This window comes from Microtus pennsylvanicus, chromosome 18 (assembly GCF_037038515.1).
Source record: "Microtus pennsylvanicus isolate mMicPen1 chromosome 18, mMicPen1.hap1, whole genome shotgun sequence".
In the NCBI taxonomy this organism is placed as follows: domain Eukaryota; kingdom Metazoa; phylum Chordata; class Mammalia; order Rodentia; family Cricetidae; genus Microtus; species Microtus pennsylvanicus.
The window spans coordinates 7,446,811-7,453,267 of NC_134596.1; the positions used below are offsets into that span (position 1 = coordinate 7,446,811).

General features: G+C 45.7%; 1 pseudogene; it reads left to right on the forward strand.

Annotated features, from left to right (window-relative positions):
- Nucleotides 1–5,483: 5,483 nt before the first annotated feature.
- LOC142837404 (large ribosomal subunit protein uL15 pseudogene) lies at nt 5,484–5,999 on the forward strand (annotated as a pseudogene).
- The last annotated feature ends 458 nt before the right edge of the window (nt 6,000–6,457 follow it).

Below are 6,457 nucleotides of genomic sequence, written 5' to 3' on the forward strand. Positions count from 1 at the left end.
ATGCCAACGCTACAGCTGCCTGGGAAAACAGCTGGGTAGTGTCTTTCGAAGTTAAAATGTACTTATCAGTAAATAATCTATGATTATGTAAAGACTCCCGTCCTTTGGCGGTGAACACGGACAGAGGGACAGGACAGAAGGAACAACTGCCGTGTCCGTCCTACAGCCCAGTGTGAGGACCGTGACTGACAAACCTAATGCTGTGCTCCACAATCGCCAGTAGACAGACTATTAATACTTCCAACAGGAAGAGCTCATGAATATCTGAGGTGGCAAGTGTCGGCTGTACTAGCTTGTCACTACACAGTACGTGCAAGTACCAGGCATCGCCTGTACCCCATAAATGTGTTCAGTTCTTCTGCATCAATTAAACACTTCCAATTAGATTTTAAAAGTAGGGAAAAATACATCATTTGAATAACAAATTTCCCCATGATGAATTTACCCTATAGAAAACAGTGTTCAAGTGTACAACTGGATGCTTAATAAGTAATTATTTATGACTATAGGTTCTTAGAAACAAATATGACAGGAAATTCGTTTTATAAACGTGTAAGTGTTCCTGCCAACTATATAGCTGCATTATCTTCAGCCATTCAAATGGTATTATGGAAGACTAATATCAACCACATGAAAATGTTAAGGTGTAAAGTGGTAATAAGATACCATTTTAGAAAATTTAAAAAAATTATTCATAAAGACAAAAGAGCAGATATGTAACAAGATTGACGTAAAAGTAGCTTTCTTTTATATGTGCAATATCTAAATTTCTAAAGTGAACTTTTCGAAGGATTATTTTACATTGTGTAGGTGCTTGTGTCATTCTTGGGTGCAGAGTAACTGAGGGCAGCTGTCTTCCTGCCTCTGAGAGCGTGCATTTCAATACGGACAAAGTGTCTGCTGCCCACGTGATCAACTATCTGTCTCTAGCAGCCCATGGTGGACTTCCGATGTATTCATCTTCAACGTGAAAGACCACGAGTAACATGTGATAATAAATATTTGAGCTAGAAATAATGGACAAAACATCTGTGCTGAGGGATGGGCCACCAAAAATATTCTCACAACGGATAACATATGTCAAGGTGCTCAGTTTTAGAAGTCCATCTTTAAAGAAATATAAATTAAAGCCATAATAATATGCCAGTTCATATCTATTGAGATGGCTAAAAAATGTGGTGTGATAATACTGAATATTGACAAGAAACACTTGGGGATTATATACATTTTCTAGTTTTGTTATAGGTTATGACTTTTGAAAATCCTTGCTACATCAGCAGAGCTAGTTCTAGAAGCGCTATAGGCCTGGTGTGTGTGTGTGTGTGTGTGTGTGAGAGAGAGAGAGAGAGAGAGACAGAGAGAGAGAGAGAGAGAGACAGAGACAGACACAGACACAGACACAGAGACAGACAGACAGAGAGAGAGAGAGAGAGAGAGAGAGAGAGAGAGAGAGAGAGAGAGAGAGAGAGAGAGATGTTTGTTTCTCTTGCAATGTGATAGGATAGGTTTATTCTGGAACTTCCACTGGGTCTCAGATATAGAACATGTCCAGCACAGCTCGACGGTCAACCCCGGGGCTAATTTGCAACTTCTGACACTGTAAGGGAATGGCATGATTGAGATGCTAACTTCTTTCCGTTATAAAATCCTGAGATTTTTGTCTAAGGTTTATTAACAAGCAAACAACACTTGGGCTGTTGGCAAAACCAGCGCTCAGAGGGATCTCTCTACCTGAGACCTTTCCCGCTTCCTGGACATGTGCTTTTATCTAAGCAGACAGCTGCTGACACCCGCCATGTACAGGAGCACACACATCACTACATGGGGAAGATGAGCCAGGCAGTCTGTGTCCTTAGAGGGAAGAGCTCATAAGCACTGCTTGTCAGGGGCTGGCGAGGGAGCTTGGCAGTTGAGAGCATTGGCTCCCAGCACACACATGGGGCAGCTCACCACCAGCCATAGCTCCAGTCCCACATGACCCAATGCCATCTTCTAACCTCTGTGGATACTGCACACATATGGTGCACACACACATGTAGCCAAAACACTCGGATACATAAGATAAAAATTAGAAATAAAGGAATGGCCGTTTTTCGTACTGAAATGCCTAAAAGCAGTGAGGTCTTTAACTTTCAGGGTTCATGAGTGACAATTTCTTTACTATCAAGTGTCCGAATAAATAGCTTTTCCCAACTAGGCGATGACTTCATCAAACTCTTCTTATTTGAAGTTTTTATAAATTATAGATAATATTATTCATTATACAGCCGGACTGTTAGCCAAGACCACACCTCTGTTCCTGGAGGGGCCCATGTCTGCATACCTCCAAAGCCAGAAAATGAGGCCGGGCTTTGCTGGAAACTGCCCTTTTCCTTATCCCACCTTATTTACTAGGCTTTGTGTATTTGCCTATTTACGAGCATTTTATTGCTAATCTCATTAAGGCATCACACTGATGTCCTCTGGGCTGTTGATGTTTTCTAGTGTGGATGGTGAACTTATCCCCAAGTTTCCCTACTAAATGGGAAAGGCCTAGGGAGACAATGACTATTTCGGAAACAATACTTTAAAGGCCGCCATTGTAAAGAACCTCCTTCTCAGGTTTCTGTAAGAAGAGGCCCAGCTTTGCCGATGGACTCCTGTGCTTGTGTTTATCCTAAAGTCGGAGGTGTGTGGCTTCTCACCGGTCCCTTTTTGGTTTCAGCGAAATACACCTGTGTCTGGCACACACAGCTCTTCAACCCTTCCTCTGAATGCCCCCCCCTTCTCGGTTTGTGCTCAGAACTCTTGGGGGGTGGGGGTGACCTTGTGGGCGCGTGTTGGTGGGGAGGGTTAGGGAGCGGGTTAGCGGGGTGGATAGGACTTCCAAGCAAGCTGGCTGATAACAGCAGGTTAGGAAGGGGTCTTATTTCGTCCTCCTCTCCCTTCGGTGCTAATTCACGGAGCTTCCTACATCAAGATTAGACGTAGTTCTTATAACGGATCCATTTTAAATCAAAAATACTGAAGTAAGAACTGGGTTTCTGGAAAAGGTATTTGAAAAACAGGAACGACGGATTTTGTAAACAAGAGAAGACAAGCAGTACCTCACAGCTTTCCCTGAGGAAGTATGGACATAAAGAATTGAGATTTGTCCCTGAGAACAGAAACTGAAAATAAGAAACAAAATATCTAAATGACACACCTAATAAGCAACTTATTTAAAAAACAAACAAACAAAAAGATGTGAAGCTGTATTCCAAATAAGAGGTTCAGGCTTGCCTCCTGAATACAGCCTCGCCGGGGAGTTGTGCGTCCAGCACCCCCACACCGGGATCAGCAGGGACGGCGTGAAGCGGCAGCTCAGTGCAGAGCAAGACAACTCATTTGCAGCGCGGGGCTTTTCCCAAACCTTTGGTTCAAAGTTCTCCGGTTGATGTTATTTACTGTGGTCAGATATTCAAATAGTGGGGTCCCTCACCTCAGAGACCCAGGGCGTAAATTAGAGGGAAAGCACAAGAGAACTGAGTTTGGTGGTCCCATCGGAGGCTCTGACGGACGTTTGTCTGCCTCACAAAAGCCTCTGTACAATTGGGCTCAATTTGTCACAACTGACAGTCTGCTCTAAAGAGGCCCAGATTGCAGTGACACAGTTTGTACGGCTTTTCCCTCCTCGGTTCTGACCGGAGGATAGAATTCACCTAAGGACAGTTGATAACACCAAGTACTCTATCCAACCCACGTGTTATATGAAACTTGCTTTTCTGCCCCCCCTCTCCCCCCACGCCGCCATGGTTCTGGGCCAGCTTCCTTAGCGTGAGAGAAACAACTCCTGGACACTGTCAGACCCAACCACAGGCGACCTTCAAGGACACAGTTGTTTCACGAACTGTTAGAGGGGCCTCTAAACTAGCAGCAGAGATGACGCCTGCGCAGTAGTTTATGTGGCTCTAGAAGGCAGAGCCCAGCCTTCTCCGGTGCTGCATTTTCCCACAGCACCCAGCTCTGCTTCTCTGATGGTCTGTCCTTCGAAAGAGTTTGGCCTGCTACCTTAAATGCACCCTTCACTGCCGGTCTGAGAATCCAGTTTGTACTCAGACAGCCCCAGCAGGGTCGTGAGAAGGCAGGCAGGACCTGTGGTAAAAGCCATCAAACACCTGGTTTCTGTGTGTTGCTAAAAATGATGACTGGGGAAAACACAATTTATTGCAGTAGGCACACAATTTATTGCAGTAGGCACCTTGCAGGGAGCAGGGGCTCCATATAATTGTCTTAAGAGTAATTGAATGTGGCCCTTTAACAACCCACAAATTATCCGCTGACAACTTGAAATAATAGGCCTTTTTGTTAAGGGGAGAAAGCTTGTGGAGACCAAAGGTTAAACAGGTCTTTGCATCATGATAAATCACTGGTTAATGAGGTCGCTATTGCTGGGTATTATGACCAGCTCCTTTAATGCCATTACCTCCTGGTTGTAAAGCTGACACTGCTAATGATGAGTATTCTTTGAACTTTTCTACAATATTGACTGGCTTCTTGGGAGCAGATGTCTCCTGGAAGCAACTGCTATCGGGGGTCACCGTTCTTAAGTCATGGAAAGGACCTCAGGCAAGTTTCTGGGATACAGAGGGTCTAGGCATTGGCAGAGAGGCAGGAAGAGGTGAGAAACATGAGCGCACAGGCTTCGGTGTGTGCAATCAGTGTGCTGAATGACGTCATTGCACGCGACGGCTAAAAGCTCGCTGATTCGGTTATCAGTAAGCAAGTGCTAACTGGAAGAACGATTGGGTTCATTCATCAGATTTTATAATAGTCCAAATATATTTATTTTCTCCTTAGCAGACCCTCCTAAATTCCACTGATAATTACATGAGGTCTGAGGACGTTGGAGGAGCCACTGTGTTCCCACGTTCCGCGAGTGCTGGGGCGCGAGAAAGCCTGACGCCGCACCTGTGCTCTCTCAACCTGTCATCGCCACTAGGAGGAGTTAGCCAATCGCTGCTTCTGACTCCCTTGTAACCACTGGAGCCATTTCCTTCACACACACACAATCCTATGGCACAGTAGTTCATCTGGGCTTGACGATGGGGGCATCAATAAAACTAGAGAATGTCTACAATGACAGGAAGGGACTTTGAAACCTACTAGGGGCAGAGAAACCACCGAGAGGTGGGCACTTCCGCATCTGAAACCAGACCACGGGTGGTCAGTGATAGCGAGCAGCTAATTAAAGTCCACCGCAGGAAGTCCATTGAGGAAGTCAATGTAGAACTGTCGTTAAATCCCTCAAGAGTTTGGGGACACCACGAATTCTGGCTGACAGAGGGGGGAAACATTTTTAGGACCTTACTGTGCCACCATGTGAAACGCTGAGTTCATCCAGGTGCTTTCCCTTCCAGCTAAGAACAAATGGAGACCATGGTGGCGCCATGCTGTCCCTAACCCAGCGAATAATCGCGCTGGCAGTTGAACCAGACATTAAAACTTGAGCTTTGCTCTTTCCTTTCTGCCACCGCCATGCCATCCAGACTGAGGAAGACCCGGAAACTCCGGGGCCACGTGAGCCCCGGCCATGGCCGCATCGGTAAACACCACAAGCATCCGGGAGGACGCAGGAACGCTGGAGGCATGCATCATCACAGGATCAACTTCGACAGATATCATCCAGGTTACTTCGGGAAAGTTGGGATGAGGCATTACCACTTAAAGAGGAACCAGAGCTTCTGCCCGACTGTCAACCTGGATAAACTGTGGACGCTGGTCAGTGAGCAGACCCGGGTCAATGCTGCCAAGAACAAGACTGGAGTTGCTCCCATCATTGATGTCGTGCGATCGGGCTACTACAAAGTTCTGGGGAAGGGAAAGCTCCCTAAGCAGCCTGTCATCGTGAAAGCCAAATTTTTCAGCAGAAGAGCTGAAGAGAAGATAAAGGGTGTTGGAGGTGCCTGTGTTCTGGTGGCTTGAAGCCACTCAGGGAGGCCAATTAAATGCTAACACTTTCAAAAAAAAAAAAAAAAAAACTTGAGCTTTGACTCCAGATGAGACAGTGTGGGGCCCTTCTGAGAGGACCGGACATTGGTGAGAGGGGAGGGCACAAGGACAGCCTATGGTCAGCATGGCCACGTCTCAGGACATGCCCTGTGGCAGGGGCCGTACTTGAGCCATTTCAAGCTTGCAGGTAGGAGGGATGCGTGCTTATTGACTAAATTTAATACACAAACAGAAACATCAATTCTTGAATGCAAATTTTAGATTTCCATGACAAGCAATGGTTTAACCATCTCAGACAATCTTCCCAAAGCTGTCTCACGTCAAATACTCAATTTGGTTTTTTGGTGGTTTTTTTTTTTCTTTCCCAAATGCCATGAGCCAATCAAGTGGGAGAATCTGCTCGATTGTTTTGTTTGTTCCGTTTTGCTTTGCAGATTGAAGAGATGGAGCCACGGGGCAGGTAGCAAGCTGGCTAAGAGGAGAGTCT